Consider the following 24,405-nt stretch of genomic DNA (forward strand, 5'->3'; position numbering starts at 1 on the left):
AATGGAATACTTTTATAAGTTATCAATTCCAAACCTCAGCTATTGTTAAGAAGACATCATACAAAACTAACTTTCTGGTTCTGGTTAGTAAGGTTCATTGATTTCAAAAAGATTTACGATAAAGAATTTAAAAGCTGAAATTGCTATGGAAAAATAATTGACCTTATTATCCCTTTTGACCTTTTATTTTAAAGTAAAATAGGAAAGTTAAAGTTAAAAGATGTTAAAGTATTTGAATCATACTGATGTCATAACTCAAAGGATATCTACCCATTTCAAATTCCTATCACATACATTACTGGCCAGTAATTTTCTCTGTCTCATATAAGTCTGTTCATTCAACGATATTTCAAAAAAATGGACAGACATATCGAACAGACAGAATAACTAGTATTAACTGCACATAATTAACTTAATAGCTCCTGTTTCCTAAGTCTATATAATAAAGTTTACCAAAGTTATCATGTTACTTTTTGTTCTTGGTCTTGTCATTAATCATGTGATCTATAATTGAACATGAAGATAACTCTAAAACAAAATATTTAATAGCTTTGTATGTTTGATAAACATGCAGACATCTTATACGTTCGGGTATTTCACATCCAATCTTTTATGGTAATACTTCTTTACAAAGCACAATAAAATGCTTCGCAGGGCGCAGCTTGATAAGACCGCAGAGGTCGAACCCTGAACAGTTGGGGCAAGTATGGACACAACATTCAAGCTTGATACAGCTCTGAATTTGGATTGTGATTAAATATTTGACACAGCATAGGTTTCTGTCACAGAATGAATGTGGTCTAAGATCTTAAAAATTTTTAATTGGACATTCACCTATTATGGTCCAATATCCAAAATCTAAATACATGGTTAGATTCAGCATATCAAAGAACCCCAAGAATTCAATTTTTGATGAAATCAAACAAAGTTTAATTTTGGACCCTTTTGACCTCAATGTGGACAAAGTTGATAATGGGGCCCAAAAATCAAAAATCTAAATACATGGTTATATTTAGCATATCAAAGAACCCCATATATTCAATTTTTGTTGAAATCAAACAAAGTTTAATTTTGAACCCCGATTTGGACCAACTTGAAAACTGGGCCCATAATCAAAAATCTAAATACATGTTTAGATTCAGCATATCAAAGAACCCTAAGAATTCAATTTTTGTTAAAATCAAACTAAGTTTAATTTTGTAACCTTTGGACCTTAATGTAGACCAATTTGAAAACGGAACCAAAAATTAAGAATCTAAATACACGGTTAGATTTGGCATATCAAAGAACCCCAATAATTCAATTTTTGATGAAATCAAACAAAGTTTAATTTTGTACCCTTTGGACCTCAATGTGGACCAATTTAAAAACGAGGCCCAAAATCCAAAAACTTAATACACGGTTAGAATCAGCATATTAAAGAACCCCAAGAATTCAAGAATAAAACCCCATTGAAATTGGTCAAGAAATAAGCAATTTATACGAAGTATCTTCTTTTGCACAATACTGTGCAATTGAATATTTCTTGCTATTGCGCAATACTGTACAATTGACAATTTCTTGCTATTGTGCAATATTGTGCTATTGGATATTTCTTGCTATTGCACAATACTGTGCAATTGAAGATTTCTTGCTATTGAGCAATACTGTGCAATTGAAGATTTCTTGCTATTGTGCAATACTGTGCAATTGAAAATTTCTTGCTATTGCACAATACTTATTATATAATAATTCACACATCCTGTTTGGTGTGTATCTCCTACCATATCATTATTATTTGCTTTTAAATATAAAACAGAAATAACCAACTTAAAATGGAAAATTTTAAAAGAAAAAAAAAAGGAAAAAAAAAAAAAATCCCCCCCCCCAAATTTTTTGAACCCCCTTATGATTCATCACCCCCAAACTCAATCCCAGCCTTCCCTTTGTGGTATGGTACCTTGCAGTACAATTTCAGAGAGATCAATATACTTGAACACAAGTTATTGTCTGGAAACTAGAAAAATGCTTATTTTTGGCCCCTTTTTGGCCCCTTATTCCTAAACGTTTTGGGCAATTACCCCCCAACTCAATTCCAGCTTTCCCTTTGTGATATGGAACCTTGTAGTACAATTTCAGAAAGATCCATACACTTACACACAAGTTATTATCATGAAACTAGAAAAATGCTTGTTTTTTGCCCCTTTTTTGGCCCCTAATTCCTAATATTTTGAGGCAATTACCCCCAAAATCAATCCCAGCATTCCCTGTGTGATATGGAACCTTGTGGTACAATTTCAGAGAGATCCATACACTTGAACACAAGTTATTGTCTGGAAACTAGAAAAATGCTTATTTTTGGCCCCTTTTTGGCCCCTTATTCCTAAACGTTTTGGGCAATTACCCCCAAACTCAATTCCAGCTTTCCCTTTGTGATATGGAACCTTGTAGTACAATTTCAGAAAGATCCATACACTTACACACAAGTTATTGTCATGAAACTAGAAAATGCTTGTTTTTTGCCCCTTTTTTGGCCCCTAATTCCTAATATTTTGAGGCAATTACCCCCAAATTCAATCCCAGCATTCCCTGTGTGATATGGAACCTTGTGGTACAATGTCAGAGAGATCCATACACTAACACACAAGTTATGTCTGGAAGTTACAAAATGCTTATTTTTGGCCCCTTTTTGGCCCCTAATTCCTTAACTGTTGGTACCATAACCCCCAAAATCAATCCCAACCTTCCTTTTGTGGTATTGAACCTTATGGTAAAATTTCATAGAGATCCATTCACTTAAACTAAAGTTAGAGTGCGAAAACCAATGTGTCTTCGCACGACGCTGGACGACGCCAGACGACAACGAAATTTTTTGCAGTCGTATAAAAATGTCAGTATTCACCTCAAAAGCTAACAAAACCTTTAAACAGACTTATTAAGAAGGGATATAGTTACGATACTGTTGTCAGGTCATTAAAGATTGCATATTTTGGCTTTAATATTGATTCACTTATAGGGTCTTTGCATCGGAATTAAATACATTTATTCTAAAATCAGTTGTTGGCATGACACGGGTTATGTTCTTCTCATATATTTTATGACGGTATAATACTAAACCCCTAACAGGAGGGATTGTGCCTGATATTCATATGATGAAGACATAATCTTTCAATCAGTTTAATTGAGGTCTGGAGCTGGCATGTCAGTAACTGCTAGTAGTCTGTTGTTATTTATGTATTATTGTCATTTTGTTTATTTTCTTTTGTTTCCTATTCTGACATCGGACTCAGACTACTCTTATACTGAGTTTTACTGTGCGTACTGTTGTGCGTTTGTTTTTTACTACATTGGCTAGAGGTATAGGGGGAGGGTTGAGATCTCAAAAAACATGTTTAACCCCGCCGCATTTTTGCGCCTGTCCCAAGTCAGGAGCCTCTGGCCTTTGTTAGTCTTGTATCATTTTTAAATTTAGTTTCCTGTGTATAATTTGGAGTTTAGTATGACGTCCATTATCACTGAACTAGTATACATATTTGTTTAGGGGCCAGCTGAAGGACGCCTCTGGGTGCGGGAGTTTCTCGCTGCATTGAAGACCCATTGGTGGCCTTCGGCTGTTGTCTGCTCTATGGTCGGGTCGTTGTCTCTTTGACACATTCCCCATTTCCATTCTTAATTTTAACATACTGGAAAACACTGAAAACATTTGCTGTCAAATGATAGCATAAATTCAATTCTCCTACAAAAGAATGCGGAAATATTGACCAAATGCAAGTACCAAATACATATTGCAGGAGAGGTGTAATTCATATAGATAAACATTGTGGTAAATAGTCTCGTTAGTACTTGCATGTGCTATATATTCTTGTGTCTAAGAGCAAATGGAAAATTGACCAAAATTTATTGATTCCTGCAAAAATAAAAAAATTTAACTGCCATTATAATTCCCCAAAGTATTGCCACTTAAAAGTATTCTTGGAACTAAATTTTTTACCCAAATGACAAAATTTGGTTCCCATGGAATTAAATGAATCTCATTAAGGTAACATCAACATTGTGTAACACAAGGTAGAAAAAGCAAGCAAAATCCATAAGGAGAAGTAATTATGTAACATCAGGTAACAATAAAAAAATGTTGAGGATAATAACCTCACGAATCCTATCTTCCTGAACAAATGTAAAAATTCTTATCCATTGAAAAATACTTCTTATAAAAAATATCAACTTCATTTCACAACAATAACAAAAGATTGTGCAGTCTGTTGTTTAAAAAATCAATATCGCTACAAAACCTGGCTCCACTGCTTTTACATATCAAGTCTTGTGGATAGTTTTAAGTTATGTATTTATACATTATGAAACCGTCTTGATCAAAATACAGCCATTGTTTTACTGGACACTTGGGACAGTAAATAAGTTGTAATGTACTCATTTGATTATGATAAACATTATTGAATTTTCTACCTTTAATTGATTATCGTACCTGGGAAAACATTTCAGTCAGGTGTTATAATTAAAAGTGGAAGCTGGCACAAAGGTTGTGTTACCACATCAATATAGTATAGCGTGGATAAAATGGATTCTTGTATTGTTGGACTTGTTTTTCGACTTCTAAGGTTAGTAAAGTTCTTTAAGCATGTAACCTGACAATGTAGATATATGAAAAGTTCATTTGCAATCTTTTTTATAATCACAAGACAAGTTGAATGCCAGATAGCATCACTGGATTCTGTATTTTTTCAAAAAATATTCTGTGGCATGTCCCTGCAGGGTACTTTACAAATCAATAGCTTCACACAACATGTGTTTACTCTAGATAATTTTCTATTTTATAGAGGTAACTTAGAAACATTGAAGTCTAATATGTTGACTAAATTGTCTGTCTATCAAACAGGGTATGTGGCTTTCTATAAAAACATACTCCATAGGATTTATTTTGTAAGTTTAATGTTGAGTGTTCTGAGAGTGATAGTTATAAACATCTTCAGTGTAACTGAAATTAACTTTTTTGGCAATTTAAATAGGTTTAAATGTGCAGCTTTAACAAAAACCATGAGTGCTAAGTCTATTTAGAGAGAAACTGTTTGACTTCTTTTCTAACTTCAAAAATATCATAAATTTCTTTTTTAAATAACGCCATAGTTGTGTTTCTAGATAAAAGTTTTTAAAATGGGATAATTTGAAAGAAAATTTTGTCATTACATTTTATATAGCTTGGGTGTGTTTTTGATTTTGCGAGTTTTTCTTCCTAGCTGAGAGGTTTTTCAAAATTTGATTCAACACAAAAAATACACATACACAGCCTTCATTTCACACTAGAGATTAAACTATTTTGTACAAAAACCATCATTTATACTATACTTCCAGCACAATGACCTCAGATCTCTTACTTTGTCATTATCCCATTTCTGGCACAAAACTGATAGGATCTATTTGTCATATTTCATTTAAAATAATGTTTCATATTCTAACTGTATTCATATTTGTCGGACAGTCAGTCTTTATTGCAGTTTTTTTTAATTAAATAGGAAAAAGAATCTTGAATCAGTAAATATAATCATTTACTTGACTGATTGCTTCAAGAAGTGCATGTAAACAACAATTGATGAAGAGAATGAATATCAATATATACATTAGATCTTGTTAACAATTAGGTGTAGTAATCAAGTGCCATGGAGGATTCCCTGGAAATCTATTTAGATCTCATGCTCATTTTATTGCCTTACATGTATTATTAACATCATTATCTTTCTACTTGGTCAGTTTTTTACTGCAGACAGAATTGAGGCAATAAACAAAAATACTCACTTATTCCATTCCTAAATCTCCTTAGCTGCATCTTCTCGCCTGGAACATATCAATAATTTATTTTAAATTGAAATGAGTAAAGCAACATAATTACAGTTAAACCTTATTTCATTGAACTAAAAAATATACAATGAAAAAATAAATCATGTTTTATTTAGAAAATATCTCAGGCATTGTTTTCAGCCGTCCTAGGAGTATCTTTATTTGCATTGGTATCTCAGATTGAAATGCATAAGCTGCACAATGCACTGCTGTGTGACACAAAATCCCAACAATTTTCAAACAAAGGAATGTATTCGATTAGGTTGCAATTTGGCCCCTTTTTCTGGCTTAATGTTCAAATTAGGATTAAATGGCAATTATCACAATGTATTACAGCCTTGACAATGACTTGATAGGAAATAGGTATATTTGTATGATAATTTACATATCAGTGTTCTTTTTATGACTTTATAATTAACCTAAATCTTAATTTTCCACCAAATTCAATAAACACATGCAAATTTCAACAAGATTTTGGGTCCAGAAACATATAGCACATGCCTAGACAAAAACTATTTTTAACATTATGTTTGTTATAACAAATGAACCATCTGACATGAATATTTAATGTTGAATATATCTGCGCTCTATGTTTTCTAGGCTGAGTTCTGGAGATTTTGTCAACTTTCACAAAAATCTCTTATTTTTTACCTAATTGGGGTGTAACTGCAAAGCTTTCTAAGAAAAACTCATCAAAAAGTGTCCTGTTTCACATTCTAACACATATTTGCATCAAGTTGAAACACTTGAAATGGTGAACTTAATATTTGAGTCCAAAATGGGCCCATACTGAACTTACTCCTTTGTGGAAAAATGTCTTTATGAGATTACAAAACTGAAAATCTTGAGAACAGATCCACAGGTTTGACTGAGTGAGCCTTGGTCTCCTTTATTGCTGAAATTTGCACTTTTTAGTATCAGGCCATTCCTCTGCTCCCCCTCCAAAACAAACCACGCAAAAATATGACTGTAGGCCATTTAGTATCAAAACACAAAATTTACAAATATTCAGTGAAGCATGGATGTAGTTACTAATTCTAGTGAGATGCTTGAAAGACTCCATAATAGATGGATTCAGATCCAATCAAATTTCATGACTTTAAGTCATTTAGCTTACAAGAACTGTACTTGGGTGCAAACTTTACAACAGACAATTAAGTGTCTACAGTTGTAATGTGTTGTTGATCAGACTTCCCTATACACATCACTTACAAAACAGTAATTATAAAACTTACACAGTCATCTTGGACATAAATATATAATGACCTATATTTTGTTGAGAACTGGCAAACCAAATCCACAAAAACAACACAAAAAGAAAGTAGGTCACATAATAATTAGGAATTCATTGAAATAGAAATATATGTCCTAATGACACAATTTTGCTGGCAAAACATCACACTATTAATTGCATCACCATGTAGTTATAAAGTGGTTTAATATAAGAGTCAAGCTTACTTCATTAATTCAATATAATTGGTCTTTGAAAATTCAATCAGGTCAATGAAAACTTGAGTTATTGTGAAATGTAAAGCCAAATGCGTTATCCATACATGCTCATGCTTTAATGACCTATCAAGATTTGAAAAAGTAGATATTTGAACAAATTTGTATAGAGTGCATTAAGAGACTATGCCACTGTATGAATCCATACCAGTATATATGTATGTTTGGATCTATTCAACATGTCTGCTCCATAAAAAAGGATAATATCAGTGATCAACTGATGTGATGTAGTCCTTACATGAATGCAGACATGTTGAAAGGATCCAAACATACTGGTGTGGATTCCATACAGTGAACTCAATTACATGATGTGAACAGTTTTAAATTTACTTAGGCCCACAACCCTGTTGGATCAAACCTAACATACAAACTGTAAACCTGCTATAAAGGTAACCTCTTCCAAGCAAAAGGTAATCCTTTTCTTGTCCCACTGTAGTAATACTTATACATTTTGAATCTCATTTAGACGGAAAGAATTTTTTTAGGTTTGCTACAGGGAGTTCGAGTTTATTAGTGTTATTTTTGTCAATTTTTTGTTGGTTTGATCCCTTGACTCATCCAAGGGTCTAGATGGGTAAGAGAACTTTTATGTACTCAGAAAACAAGTTCCATTGCTTTCAAATTTTTATGTTTGACCATACCTATCTTATAAGGTTACTCCTGAGAAAGACCTTTACATAAAGGTTTCACTGTACATTCAGTAACTTTGATGTCTATGTTTTAGTGATGAATCAAAATATTGCATTACTGTGTGAAACTCAGATGGTGAGAAATTATTTTGAGTAAGATTTTACTGTACTCCACTAGTATCACTAGAAACAATTTACAAGCAATTGAAAATTACAACTTCTAGAGTAAATTGTTATTGCTTTGGATATTCTGTATTTGATGTTCATGCCTACAGCATTAAAATTACATCACTGTTTTCGTGTGCCAGGTGACATGATAATATTTAGCAAGAGTTAACTGTACATTTTATTGGTTCCATAAGCAAGATATAATTCCTGTAACACATAAATCTTTGTGGCATGATGTCACTTGTACTCCAAAGTGCAACACATATCACATTGGTGCATTTATTTTAAAAGAAAAAGAAGTGCATAAATGTATTGAAACAAGTTAACACTTCTAAGATCATAGAAAAAAACAAAGTATCTGAGAGTACTGGTAACCATAACTTCTTTAACACCAACATGTTAAAAGAAAGAAACACACATACCAGATATGCTAAATTTGAATAAAAAATAAAGCATGTGGTGTTTTATGAATATAACATTTAATAAATTTTGTGCATCCTAAGCCCTTTCTGGATTTACCTTCTTCAGGTATGGTCAAACATAAAAATTTGAAAGCAATGGAACTTGTTTTCTGAGTACATAATAGTTCTCTTACCCATCTAGACCCTTGAATGAGTCAAGGGATCAAACTAACAAAAAATTGACAAAAATAACGCTAATAAACCCTCACCCCCTTTAGCAAACCTAAAAAAATTCTTTCCATCAAATTGCTAGATCTTCTCTTGTTCATTCTTCATGTTATTACCAGTTTTCAAAACTTTTGTCTCTGAAGTTAAATTCAGAGAAATGTGATTTTCAAGTACAGCACCTTGTAAATCACTAATCATGGCAAAGCCAGGATTGTAGAATAAAGATCATTCAGAGGAAGAAAATAAAATGTTAGCTAATCGTCAATATGGGTTACATCTGAGTTAAAATCAAATCATTCCAAGAAAATCCTACGTCTGAGACAACAGCTGATTTATACCCAATTTTTGAGACATTTATCAGTTATAAAGGGACATAATTTTAAAACTTATCTTCAACAGATAACTATATTACATAACAATCACTAACTATCATGCATTAATTGAAAAAAAAACATAATTTAGAAGCAGTCTTCAGCCTGTTAAAATTCTTATCATAGAAAATAAATTTTCACTTTTTTAAAATCTTGTTTCTTTTATAACAAAATTTATATACTTTTAAAAATCAGAATACAATTTATTTTTCTAATTTGCAAATCTTCTAAACTCTTTACTTCAAAGCTGTTTTTAAGTCAAATACTGATTGTTTGATGATCACAGAATCTTAATCATATGTTTTTATTGGTACACCCATCTCCTTGGTTTTACAAGTAAATTGTAAGTTTTGAAAATTTTAAACTACAATATTGCCATAATTTTCTATTACCTCCACTGAATAGAATTTTACATTGTCAAAAATTTTCAAAATGCCATTCAATGATTTTATGATTCACTAAAATTCATATACTCAAAATAATATACCTTCTGTAAAAACAATCTTGAATGTGATGTTGATTATAAGGGAAACTACTCCATCAATCTCTTTCGTCAAGCAAAAAAAAAATTCCTGAAAAAGAAAATGCCATGTATAAAAATATGACAAATGTAAGCCAGCATAAGCTGTCAACAGTGTTATGTGTCATAGATTGTTTACTGTAAGGTAACATTTGGTCATAAATATTGAAACGACAAGTAATGATATATTTTTATGATTGATACCATATTACTGAGATCAATTTTTTTTCATTGGGGTCAGTAGCAGGTTGTATGGAGGAGTAAGTCAAAAGATGGATGTGATCATTCCACTAGTTATAAACACCATGTACAAACAAATGACTGATATTTATAATGTTCCAACAATTTTACTCCTCTATCATACTGCAAATGTGCCACATCTGGTCCAAAAATTTCTAATATGACAGAGATATATTGCTATATATTGTTTGTTTGGCAAATTTGCACTGGATTAATAGCATGTCAAAAACATTTTAGAAATTAATATCATTTACTGCACATCATCTTCCACTCCTCACAGAGTAACATCAAGTACACTAAATTTAGAACTCACTTCAAAGTTTCCATTAATGAAAAAAAATGAGGTTTGATATGCATCAAAATAATTAAACTTGTATTACCATGATTACTGTTGACAGTTTTGTCACTATAATAATTCAAGGGGTTCATCTGGCATACCAGCATAGAGATGCAGTGCATCAAACACTTGAATGAGAACACACAAAATATTGTTGATAAGGTTTGGTATACCCTAGTTCTAGGAGCTATGTCCCTATGTACAGGCTACTCAAATATCTTTTCAACTCGCATACTATAAGTTTATATGTCAATGTTTGTGTCAGACCAAGACTTTTTTGTTCTTGAATATTTAAAACTTGTTCTTATTCTATTTTACTAGACATCTTTAAAAAATAAATGGGGAATGTGTCCATGAGCCACAGAGATGATGCCCCCACTTGCATATCATTTAAATTTTTAAAGGGACATAACTGAAGAACGGTTAAAGTGATGCTACCCAAATTTGTACTTGATCTGAGTTTTGTGGTAATAAGTTTTGTGTATAAGTTTTATAAAATTTGGTTGAGGTAGCTGGCCTGACTTTTTTTCACTTCCAAATGGTCCGCAGTTCATAGCATAATCAAACAAAAATTGTCAATTTTTACACTATCTTAAGTAAAATGTATTTATTTTGTGTACAATAACTTGCACCATGGCTATATGAACCTTTTAGTGAACAAAAATCCCTAGTTTGGTCATCAGGTACCTCATCAGTGGTAGTTGACATGTAAATATTGTTTTGCAATGTTTTTTTTTTTTTTTTCTTTAAAACATTTTTTGTTAATGGGAAATCTTTATTAGTTCTTGGTAATTGATTCACTACTTGTCTGGATTATAGAAGTATGGTCACTTCTGTTCCGGAAGTAAAACCCTTGCTTAAGTTGGGTATCCATTTTGCTGTGCAGGATGTATAAATAAACAGCAACTTCCGATCGAATGGGGATGTTAAATCTGATGCATCGGAAAGGATGAGGAGGCTCTCTGTCTTTATAAAAATTCTTGCAACAACTCTTATAGGGGGCCTGCTGCACGGCAAAATCTTTGCTCTCTATCCAACATACAAATGATTTCCATGGCAGTCCAAACTTCTCACCTTTTATTCCAGTTGACCTACCTTACAGAACCTACATATTGTATTAATTGTTGATGGTTTCTCATTCTGAATATGTATGAAATAATTGCCACTTATTGTTAAGGCAATTTATGGCTTGACATACAATATAGATACTTGTCTATTGTTGGGACCATCAAGTTGACCTCTAAGACGTCTTTTCATTTCTTATGTTAATGGGTTTCTGTCTAATTGACATATACTTCACATCCCTGTTATTCATATTATACAAATTTCATCAGATGAACATGCAGTATAAAGCATAAAATGGAGAATGAGTTTAGGTTTCTATCACTTTACTTTGACCTCTAATATCATATTGGTAGAACTGTAAGAATTAATTTGGTATTACATTTTATTTGGATACTACATTTACTTTATTTACAGAAACAATAACAAAAGGTGTTGATTCTAGCACTACTCCTGGTGTAATTTAACCCTATTTTAATTCAAATCTTTCATTCTTATTTTTTGTGTGTGAAATTTTCTAAACTTACAGTAAATGTTGATGAAAAATTAGTAAGGGGTTCCATGGAACCCTGTGTCTTGCCTGTGATTGCTGCTGTCAGTGTATAAGTGTAATGTTGACTTGTCAGTGTATAAGTGTAATGTTGACTTGTCAGTGTACAAGTGTAATATTGACTTAAATAGTGAGTCCATTTATCAGTAAAATACAGAAGTTTTAAAAAAATTCAATTGTTTTCTTTAGATGCTTTTTCTTGGTCTCAAAGATCAGCTTCTGTCCAATTTTCATAACAATTCATGAAAGTTTACAAATGTATCATGTAAAAAAAAAATTAATCCCAAACTGTCTGTAAATGTTAACTGTAAAATACTAAAGTCCATCTATCAGAAAAATACTGACAATGAAAAAAATTTATATCTAAAAGACAAAATTATTGATGACTGAAAACTTTAACCTCAGACTAAATCTGAATGTTAACTGTAAAAAGACTAATAAAATTAAGAATGGAAATGGGGAATATGTCAAAGAGACAACAACCCGACCAAAGAGCAGATAAGTCCATATATCAGTAAAATACGGGAAAATGAAAATAAATATTTTCAAAATTTAGCTCTGGATATTGTCTTCTGGTCATAAACAACCTTCTGTCCAAATTTTCGTAAAATTCCATGAAGGTTTGACAAAGTTATTGACGTCTAAAAAAAACTTTAACCACAGACTGAACCTAAATGTTGACGCCACCGACAGAATCTAGGATCACTATGTCTCGCTTTTGCGACATAAATGTCTCAGGATCAACAAAAAGCAAATAATTTGGAAATGAAATCACCAATAGTAATAAAAAGAGGAAAGCATGGAACTACCAAACCTTGTTGTAAAGAACTTCATCCAGAACAGTGTTAAAAAAGAGCAGATTTATTTAACTGCCAATTTTAGTAACAGGGATGAAAGAGTAAGTGTTGTTGATTCGATTTAAAACAATTATTCAATAGATAACAAAAAAATTTTTTTTAATAGTCTGAGAAAAGTCTGTTATTGCTTCTTGCTAATGTGATAAAAAAGAAAGTGCTTAAGGTGTACATCTTTCAACTATTAAATTCAATTCTAAATACGATAACCCTCTATATTTCAGAGCGTGGGAACAAAATCATATATAGAAAATATGGAAATATCATATTTTCTATTCAATTATTAGGCAATAAAAAGAAATGAAATTTTTGTCATCTTTTCCATCCTATAAAATATTATCTATCTCTTCAAATTGGAGTTAAATGGTTGTCTTTATGATTTTTAAAGCTCTGACACTGCTGTCCGACATTGTAAGAAACTGAAAGACACACCGAAGTCATCATATTGCAAAGATTACGGACCCATTATGATATTTTTACATCTTTCACTTAATTTTTATTTTCCTTTTTAAAGCAATTGTTAAAAATCACCTCTCCATGAAATCTGAGTTAAAAGGTTAATTCTTAAATCTGTGCAATTGAGCAATCTATTAAATAACTTTAACTTCAGAAAGTAAGATTTGAATTTGAGATTTTCCCAGGGTAAATAATCCTAGTATACTCTTACCTTCCTAAACATTGTATTCTATCACTTAAATTTCTTTTTACAAAACTATCTCTTTTGAGTTTATAATTTTGAAAAAGTGTTTTGCTAATCCACTCAAAGAGCAAATCACTTGAATAATTGCTTATTTCACACTCAAGCCCAGTAAATTTATTTAAAAGAAACTCATTGTTAGAATCACATCTTGACGTTTTTCTGTTATGTTAATGTGAAGAACTTAAGATTTGAAAAGTATAAAATTAACTGAAGAAATTGAAAAGCTATATATTAAAGAGGAGATTAAAATGTTTAAAGGTACAACAGTTCACATGTCGATGTATCTTGTGTGAACATGTGAGCTTTACACTAAAATTACACGTAGCAAATGACATTGGTAATGTTATCAAATCTATTGTGCAATATTTTAACTCATTCAATTTTTTGGTCCATATAATAACATGATACTTGTTTCAATTTTTCTATTAAGTTGGCCAGGTTCAAAGCCTCAATTTGTTGACAAATCACGACAAGAAATTGTAACAAGTTGAGAAGGGCATGGGAAACTTATAATTTATACTATACTGTTTCCAACTTTTTTTTCTTGATCAAATTTCATCAATGAAATCCTCTATGTAGGAGAACTTTACACATCAGGATGTAACTCATTATTAGCATAATTCACATATGTGCAGTACTGCAAGATAAAAGAACAAATGCAATAGCTTTCCAACTCTAGGAGGATGCCCAAAGCTATGAATTTATGATTTTACCAAATCAATATAAATAGGAAGATGTGGTATGAGTGCCAATGAGACAACTCTCCATCCAAGTCACAATGTATAAAAAGTTAACAATTATAGGTCAAAGTACAGATTTCAACACAGAGCCTTGGCTCACACCGAACAGCAAGCTATAAAGGGCTCCAAAATGACTAGTGTAAAACAATTCAAACAGTAAAACCAACGGTTTAATCTATATAAAAAACGAGAAACGAGAAACACTTATGAACCACACCAACAAACGACAACCACTGAACAACAGGCTCCTGACTTATGACAGGTGCATAAAAATGCAGCGGGTTTAAACGTTTTAACAGGCGCCAACCTTAAGCATTTATAACGGCATTCCAGTTAAGATTGCCTTTCAGATTTCTAGAAAAATAAAGTTACGATGTCACGTGTGTTCTATTTTAATCTTAACCGACTAAGATTGCCAGTTTTCCTGCCGTAGGTCAGTAGTTGTCTGACGGCACTCCAGCTTCCTCCACAAATAAAAACTGGCTGCCACTAGGAACCAAAAGTGCTGAAAGTTGCATTAAACATCAATCAATCAATCAATCCTATTGGTGAATAACAGAATAGTTCTATAGTTAATTTAGTCAGCCATAACTTTTAATAGACACAGGGTCTTTTAGAACCAGAACACTGAGGACAGTGACCAATATCAATCTCCTTCAATATCAAAGTCAAGGATGGATATTCCATTATTCAATATGCTTATATAAAATGCATCTCCAGCTTAGATTGAATTATGTTACAAATTGATAAACAGAAAAATGGTTGTATCAATTTATAAAAGTAGTTACAAATCATTACAATAAATTACAATATTTCTATTATTTTGAAGTTCCGGTAACAAACTTAAACAAAAAAATTAAAATCAATCTGACCTACGATAGCTTTTGAAGTAAATAAAATGTTAAACAGAAGACATAAAGCAAGGTGTCTTCAGAAATTTCAAGTGTGATAATGAAGCAATTCATAACACAGGGTTCATATATCTACATATGAATCAAAGGCTCATTAATTTAGGCTTCGTTATATGATAACTATTTTTGATAAAGTTAAAAATAATTTATTTAACTATTTTGTATAATCCCTTTAAAATATAATTAATGGGGACTGACTATTGATGGCGAGACTCAATAATAGATTGAAATCAGTAAGAAGGTTATCAGACTCTATTGTTTCCCACCAAGTCAGTACTATGAAATCTGACACAAGCATTTTAATGCATCACTAGAACTTCAATTCTCCTTGTATTTAAACTTTTCAGCTCTGTTGCCGACAATTGTTACTAAGCTTACATACACTTGATACATTGAAACTATTCTGATCGCAGTACAAAAGAACATGGATTGGTCCTTTAAGCATTAATTATTGATAAACAGTTTCCTAAATGATCCTAAACTAAGTTTAGATATTAAAGATAAACCTGACAATATTTCCACATATTTGTTATATTTCTCATGGCTTAAGATCCACTATAGTTGACTCAGGACTTTAGAAGGTTATGTTGTTTTTCTGCACCTCCTAAAACTGGTGAGTATGATATATTACTGATCAATTACTTGTCAAGCTATTTCAATTACGTGTACTTGGCTCTCTATGTTCAGCTATTGTTACTTCACAATGGTTAAGAGCTTTCTGAATGAATAAGTAACAATATTTATAACTAGTTTACTAGACCATTGGGAAACATCAATATTTAAATCGATGCTGAAACTGAGAGAAAATCAAAGCAGTCTTTGAGTACAAGTAAAAATATTTGCTGAGTGCTAAAATCAAATTGTTGTGCAGCATTTACTTAAATTTTAATTAAATATGAGCAAGGTGAAATTTAAGATAAAGCTCACAACAGGGAAATTGTCAATACATTACAAACTGTTCTTCAAATTGAAGAAGTCTATTTTAGAAACTGGGTCAGTTCCCCTACTTACAATTTCCATCAATGTTTAAGATTTATTGATGGCTGTTTAACATCAAGTGGCAAATATTACATGCATATTCAGGACAACACCATACTAATTACATATGAATGTATTCCACTATGTACTATACTAGCAGGCTGTGTCTGGTTTTGAACATGCTAATTCACAAGGTATCAGTCCGTAAAAAGATATGTTACAGTTCCAAAACATATTATTCTGATTCAGAGAAAACTTTTGAAACCTGAATGAAGCATGCATGTTGGAGCAGCAACAAATACTAAATATTCATGTCTTTGGCTTCAGCCAGCCACAGTTTAGCCTCATGATTTTCCCACTTGCTAGCTATTAATTACAGACCAACAAGGTGGCTTAATGTTAAACAACAAGAGTTAACCAAAACTAGATGTGTTGGTTACTGTCAAAATTGGAGGACAATAATAGTATGAAAAGAAGGTCATCCAGAAAGACTCTAATAAAAAATCAACTTAATTTCAATAGGCATAAGGAAAATTATCTGCTTGATTTTAAAAGGATGGAAGGAAGGATATGGGTAACACTATATTCATTTACAATTGAGTGGTTGGAGCATATTAATCCAGCTTACTTAGAATATATGTATTTATGTGTGGGCCAACCAAAGCCTATATTAATATTAATAGGGTACTAAAACAAATTTTAATAAAAAACAAAAGCCAAATGTAAAAAAAATCAATCAACCAAGATAAAACTATCAAATATTTAAGAAATATTTTAAACTGAAAAACACACATCTACACAATAGTGTATATTAAGCTACAGTAAAAGTTAATATCTAGAACTAAATATTTAATTCTTTATGAAATAATAATAGCAATTTATTGAGAAATTGCTTCCAGGGATTAAACAATACTGACAATTTAATGCAAGAAACCGCAAATGAAATACCATATCAACATATTTCTTCCTTCTTACAATGTATAAAAGAAAGAATTTAAACTTTATAACAAAATGTTTTTACAAGGAAAATTCTATATTAAATGTTTACATTACAAAGCTTCTATGTAAAAAAATAATCTTTTCCTCTTCTTTGAATTACATCTTTTGTTTCTTATAACTTCCATCATATTTTACCAAAGAATCAATAAGATCAGACAACTCAGCAATTTTATCAGTAACCTCTTTCAAACGTTAGATCTAGCAGTGAAATAAAAATACAAGACTAGGCTTTTAGTGAGCATTAGAATTAGGCATTTTATATGAATTTGTCTGGCTAAAATAATAAAAATTACCAATATCTGATTATTTATATAAAAGAAAGTTATTAAAATGTCAGTATAAATACTGGATTATATTACTGTAAATTTCTATGTAGGCTGAGATCTGTCTCTACAAAATCATTATCAAATTCTTTGTTTTTTCCATCAAGATATAGGATTTTTTTCAAGTAAGGTGGTTTTTATAGGACCATTAGAAGTTAATGGTGATCTCTGTTAACAACTGGTTTTCTTAAATCAATTCTTCTTTAAACTTTTTTTATATATATGCTAGAAAGTGCAAATTGGGTGACACAAATTCATCAAAATTTCTGTGTGCTTAACTCTGGTCAACCCTTGCAGCAAAGTAATACAAGTTCAATCATTCAAAATAAATTACAGGGAAAATATTTCGTCATAAAATACAGCTCGATTTTTTTCAGTTATTCAACTTGTGAATCAAAATATCGTCAATGTCTTTTAATTACCATTGAACTAATCAAGAACTTTTATGGGTTTTATCACTGAAGTTAATCTAATGATTATAGAACAAAGGCAGGTCGTTTTAATGACTTGCAGCAAATACAGATATTGTCACCTGCATTTAAATGATGTCTGCACTATTAAGATCGTATCTGATGGGATTAAAGGATAACTGGGGATATCTGTGGTGAAGTGGACACAACAATCCATAACATGAATGTCACCATTTCTGAATCAGTGTGGACATAACACTTGTTCTCTTATCTTAAATTTATAAACACCAAAGATAACTGCACGACATGATATGATTAATTATTTATGAAAAATAACTCATGATATAGAAGACTTCATATTTTGAGACATTAATAATAACTTCATATTTGGTGGATGTAGAGTGAATTTTTTTGTACTTTATAAAGAAACCCAAAGAAAAGACAATCTATATTTCTTAATACGTAAAAAATATCATACCCTGTAATGTAAGACATAAGCATCATTTTAAATAAAAACTACCTGGCCAGTGCTGCTTCAAGAGTGACTATCTATCTATATGGTTATTAACCACTTATGACAGGATTAACTGTTACCTATCAAATGAGACAATCGATTGTACAGTATATTAATGATACAACTATCATCCTTTATCGAAAATTTCATGCAAAATATGTGTTTAACAAAAGTATTCAATATGTCGTCTACTCGACTTATCTGTGATTAAGTTATAAAGTATGCAATGAATGGGTGGTATTTGAGTGGATATCAATAAATGATCAAACTTGTGTGATCACTATCATTGTACAATACCACCATTGTACGATCTTCTATAAAGCTATCAAAAAATCATGCTATCTCTTCATTGATCTATTTCTTTGGTCAACATAGATTTAATACATCAATGCTTTCTGTTTCGTTACGTAGCTTCACAATTCTTTTTTAATGCATGTACAAATATTAAACAATGAATGAAATACATTCATAAAACATGTATGTAGGTATAAAGATATACATTCATATAACACATTTTTAACCTAGAGTGAATTAAAACAAAATCTTACTATTGTGACGGTGTTTTACAATTGAATGACAATCACCATTTGTTTACATCACCAATCATCATCAGATCTAATGCATCTGAAAAATTAAAAAAGTATTATATCACTTATGTGATGTCATAAATTTCATTGAGAATTAATGTATGTTACTATGAGGTATGGGTTTTGCTCATTGTTGAAGGCTGTACAGTGATCTATAGTTGTTAACTTCCATGTCATTTGGTCTCTGGTGGAGAGTTGTCTCATTGGCAATCATACTTCTTATTTTCATATGTGGTTTTCTGGACAAGACTTTAGTTATAGTCATCAATGATGAATTACTTAAGTTGTTCGTTACTTATACCTGGCAGATTCCAAGCTATCTTTATACCTAGTGTATCATCAAAATTCAAACCTGACATCAAGTAGCAATGTGTGCAATCTACACATATGACATCCTGGCTATGATAACTATTTGTTTTATTCCTACTCATGTATTCATTGTATTTTAGAATTTGAAGTTTCTGTTAGTTCATATGTCTTTGACAGATAAGTATTTCTGAGGATTGAATTTAGTTGAGGTTAAAAGGGAGGGCATAATAAAATCATTCTTACTTTATAAATACATGTATAAGTATATATGAAAAAAGAAGAACAGTAGAAAATTTTTCATGAACAGAAAAGATGTTTAGCTATAAATAAATAATTGATCATTATTGCTACTCAATAACTGACAACAATTAATCCTATTAATGGGAACTACATGACAGTTGACCTCAGAAATCATGACAGGTGCTTCTCCATTACCTGTCTCCGATAAATTGTCTGATATGAACAGCAAACCTGCTATCATTTTACAAAACTTCTGCAATCATTATTTTATATCAATGTAGTCAATACGTCCCAATTATTTTTATGGTCAAAATTTAAGTTACATCTTAAATTGCATTGCCGATTAAAATCTTCAGTAGGCCACCTGTAGTATCTATAACTGTCATACAACGGTACTTTACAATGTGTCATCAACCGAGTAAAGAAGCTTTCTATGTCTCCAAGATGTCTTCCATACAAAGTTAATCACCCGATACGGTGGCTACTTGGTGGAACTTGTTTAAAAATTCAGTTGACTAAAATAAGATACCTATTAATCCTTGATGATATTACAAGATAATAAGGGTCTTTTAAATGAGGTGGTTTTACATTACCATATAACATGTCTATAGAAACAAAGTATATGTTTGTTTGGCTTGATTAAAAGTTCATACATGTATTTGGTAAGACAAATATGGTGTATATAAACAATGTAAACTAATTCCATTCTTAAACTTGATAATCCTCATCTTTTACATCAGTGCAATATTTCTCCTCCATCATTCAGTTTACAATAAAATTAATCTATATAAAATTTATTTCTTGTCACTATATCGGATTCAATCATGTCCATTTATCATGCAGTTTCGTGTTCATTCATATAACATGGTTGCTCATCCAGTTGACAGCAGAATAGACAGGATGCTGACATAGCAATCCTTTCTTTAAGCATGGTGAAGCACGATTGTTATCCCAATGCATTATGCAATAATTACATCAGAACAGCTATTGTAGATTCAATTAAAATTTTCTACGTAGGATGAGCAGATTTTTTTGTTAATGCACCATCCTATTCTTTTAATGTTATAAGTACGTAAAATAACAAGTACATTTAATTTAAAAATTGAAAATAGTGTGGGTAGACTGAAGTAATGTCAGGGAATATATAAATTTAAGCCAAAATTTCAATGTTTCAAGGAAGTGTGGAATAAATAATTAACTGAGTAGGTCCTCATCAACTAGAATTTTCTCCATAATAGATAATTTCTTGAAAATGACAAAAAGAACTTAACTCTTAAGTTAAAGCTCGACATATTGTCAAGAAATTTCACTATTGTTGAAGACTGTATGGTGCCATCCAGATGTCTTTTTGTTATTTATGTCTCTGGATTGCTGTGCTGTTGTCTAATACCCCACAACTCCCATAGGTTTTCACACTAAGCTGTATAAGGTCATATCAGAAACAATTTGGTACCATGCACGTTTAATTCATGATCAGTTCTCAATACAAAGATACATAGTGGATATATATTCTGTTTTAACCAGTCATGTGACTTCAAACTAGTTTTTAGTTAGTTTTTAGCAAGCTGTTTTTTAATGTTTAATGTGTTTCAACTAAACAACATATTAATATAATAGAATATTTTACATTGCTGTACTATGACAAAGCATCTCATTATTCCTTTTTCATTATGTATTAAACTACTGCATGAGAATTGTGGTAGTAATAATAATAGATTAACATTTTACACATTTAGATATTGGTTAGATATATAATTTAATACAACTGCCTTTAAAGGTATTTGTAATATTTTATTATGTTATCATGAATTTCGCAATATGAGAACTAACATGCAATCCAATGATATCGAAAAATTAATCAGCCGATATTCTGACTTAATTAATGAAAATTTCCAATAACAATCCTTTTGAGATTAAAAGTGCAAAACTATTATCAATCATTTGAAATGAGTGGATCAACAGAAATTTTAAGATGTGAAACATGATTTAGTTCCATCATAAAACTTAATTATGTTCAACAAAAAATAAAGTTGCCAACTTTTTAAAAAATTAACAGTCCTCCCCATCATACTAATATCAATAAATTGCAAAATCTCTTTCAAATCTAATTAACAGCAAAACAAGGATTTTCAACATAAGGGGATAGGGATAGGGTCCACTGAAAATAGGAGGGTGCAAGTCAAAAATCTTGCAGACTCATTTACTTCACTCTGTATTTATTACCTGGGCATATAATTTTCTTTCTCTTATTCTTAGCAAATTTGTACTGGAACAGTTGATTTTTTAAATAAATAACATGTGGATTGCTTGCCTATTTTTGTATAGGTAAAATCCAATAAAGACGTCAAATTTTTTGGCTTACCTTTGAATCGCTCCTTTAATTTCACAAAAAAAAGTGACCATGCCTGATGATATCTCTCATAAAGAACTCGTTTCTGCAAATCATCGAAAAATAGACGACTTTTAAATTTGTGCATTTTCCCATACATTTTTGATGTCACAATACTTATGTTATTACTTTAACAGTAAGAGCTGATTGTTCAATGACGTCATTAAAGCAGATTGGCCTGGGGTCAACTAGAGTAACTCATTCATAAAAAAAACCTCAAAATTGGTCAATATCTTCTAAAATAAGTAGAGAAACAGAATCTACCACAATCTCATTCCTCTCCATTCTCATCCATCAAATTTTAATATTTAAAACGTTAGTCAAGCACATGTTATCTATTTGAAAATTTAACTCTTATGAGCAGAAAAATATTGTATATCACCCAAGGAAGAGGTAGAATCTATATAAGAGCATATACATAAACTCTAGACTGCGTATAATTCTAAAGTTCTATGATTTTTTAATCTTGTTTCCATTTAAATTCCTTTGAAACCAATCTTGCTGAATATGATGGTCTGCCCCATTAAAGTGTACTTATAAATTGCTTTATTTCAATTCCATGTTTATATACCCTTCTATGTTTTTTCCCATAACTGTTATGCAATAACAGCACAAAACAAGGGTAGACACAAACTAATTAAAATTTCATGCATAAGATAGATTGTAGCTATTACTTTTTATCCTTGATTATCTGTACAGTTTATTGCTAACTATGCACAAAATGTAACATGCAAACCTGTAATATCAAATAATTAATCAGACAACAGAAAGGTGTTACCACAGGTTAGGCCAAGTAAACATGTGCCTAACTACCAATACCAATGTAAGAAGGGTGTGCAACATTTAACAATGGACCACTTTAATCAGACAACTTATCAATTAGATATTGCTTTCATGTTATTGCTTTCTACAGACCATTTGAGACCATCTTCTCTCAATTGTTCATCACATCATTTTCTTATAAATCATTCTCGAGATGAACTTCAAACTCATTGATCAGACAATCCTAAAGGTCTTACTCAGAGAAATTTGATTATCTGAAATTAAAAAACACTTATCAATAATGCATGGATGTGTGCATATCATTGTTTTCTACTGGTAATATTGATTACTTATTTAGTATGCATCCTCTTACAGACGTCTTTAATCAAATCCTGCAGTTAACCTTCAAGCATCATTCACTTCCAGAATGATCCACTGAGCTTGAAATAAATTTGATATAACAAGTCTGTAGCAGCTTTTTAAGCACGTTGGTTTATAAAGATTGGCACAATAGCAATGAAAGACCAGCAAAATACAAAATCAGTTCTTTCTTCCATTTTACAAATCTTTAGAATACTCACTATTTTGTAATTTAAAAGTTTAATTCATTGCATAAGCAATCAAGAAGAAGTTAATTTTCTGATAAACTCTTGTAACAAATTTTCAGTCTTCATAAATAATATTAAATCTGCTCAAAGTTAAATGTGGGTTGTACATAGTTCTATTTAATATTACATCATATTTATTTTAAATGTTTTACATTATAGTTTGTGTACATTACTGAGTCTTTTGTCTGACTGACTTGGTGGTAAATCCAATTCAGCATTTCCTTGTAAATTAAAGAATCAGACAATGAGAAGTTGACTTTGGGGGATTTGAAGGACCATGCCTCTTGAACAATAAAAAAAATTACAAAAAAGTTAACACAACCCATATTTCTATAAAAATGGATGAGAGTTTCTCTTTTTAATGAAAAAAGGGGGATGGCAATTATCAAATCAAAGCTAAATTGTACTTTATTTTGTCCATGATGTTCCATAAATTTTTTCATACATTGTTTAAGGATTCTCTATTTGGAATCTGGACTAACATTTACATTGTTTTTTTTTATATCAAGGGCCATAACTCTAGAACATTTAAAGTAAAACTAATGAAAAGTGAAATCTTCATTAGTTAGTGGTCTATAACTCCACAAAATTTCCCATACATTTGATTGAGGTTTTCCCTCCATACTCATATCTAAAACAATTTTTAAAATATTATGTGAAAAATCAAGAGCCTTAACTCAATGTGGGCATTTCTTTAAAAAGGACTAAATCAAAATCTGCATCTATGGTGAGTTTATTTTCTAGAAAATGCTCAAGATAAAAGGAGAATGTGTCCATGGACAACACAGATGAAGCCCCCACTTGCATATAATGTTATAAAGGGACTTAACGGTAAAAGTGACACCACCAAAATTCAAACTTGATCTGTGTTTTGTGGTAATAAGCATTGTATATAAGATTCATAACATTTGGTTGAGGCAAAGTAAAATTAGAGAACGGAAACAAAAAATTCAGCAATTTTTTCATTTTTAAAGGGACATAACTCTAGAAAGGTAAAAGTGACGCTACCCAAATTTGTACTTGATCTGAATTTTGTGGTAATAAGCATTGTGTATAAGTTTCATAACATTTGGTCGAAGCAAACTTTGTAGTTGATTCAACTATAATCATGGACAAAGGAAGATAACTCCAAATTTAAAAATTACTTGAATTACTTGACATTGATATTTTTTAAAATTACATTTAGTTTTAAGACAAACTCAAGTTAGAGAACGGAAATGAAAAATTCAGCAATTTTTACATT

At 31.1% G+C, this 24,405-nt stretch overlaps 2 protein-coding genes and 1 long non-coding RNA gene across 19 annotated transcripts in view; 2 read left to right on the forward strand and 1 right to left on the reverse strand.

Moving 5' to 3' along the window:
- The window catches only part of LOC127698610 (mitochondrial import inner membrane translocase subunit TIM50-C-like), a 323,025-nt gene that overhangs the window by 125,240 nt on the left and 173,380 nt on the right, over positions 1 to 24,405 (forward strand). The gene's annotated exons all lie outside the window — the stretch shown is intronic.
- The window catches only part of LOC127698629 (uncharacterized), a 134,975-nt gene that overhangs the window by 76,453 nt on the left and 34,117 nt on the right, over positions 1 to 24,405 (reverse strand). For all 7 annotated transcript variants that reach the window (XR_007980917.1, XR_007980918.1, XR_007980913.1 and 4 more), the window contains 4 exons: positions 18,816 to 18,891; positions 18,232 to 18,347; positions 9,617 to 9,701; positions 5,785 to 5,823 (listed from right to left, as the gene is read on the reverse strand). This is a non-coding gene — a long non-coding RNA (uncharacterized LOC127698629). The remainder of the gene's footprint in view (positions 1 to 5,784; positions 5,824 to 9,616; positions 9,702 to 18,231; positions 18,348 to 18,815; positions 18,892 to 24,405) is intronic.
- LOC127698602 (delta-like protein D) overlaps positions 1 to 24,405 on the forward strand; it is an 84,149-nt gene that overhangs the window by 39,342 nt on the left and 20,402 nt on the right. Inside the window, exon 1 of one of the 6 annotated variants that reach the window (XM_052202139.1) lies at positions 4,297 to 4,592. The exons of 4 other annotated variants lie outside the window; for them this stretch is intronic. The gene's annotated coding sequence lies outside the window, so the exon portion shown is untranslated. Of the gene's footprint in view, positions 1 to 4,296; positions 4,593 to 15,542; positions 15,657 to 24,405 lie in introns of those variants that run through there. One more of the 6 variants, XM_052202141.1, reaches the window with a different exon arrangement.

Source organism: Mytilus californianus, unplaced genomic scaffold (genome assembly GCF_021869535.1).
Source record: "Mytilus californianus isolate M0D057914Y unplaced genomic scaffold, xbMytCali1.0.p SCAF_4, whole genome shotgun sequence".
Classification (NCBI taxonomy): domain Eukaryota; kingdom Metazoa; phylum Mollusca; class Bivalvia; order Mytilida; family Mytilidae; genus Mytilus; species Mytilus californianus.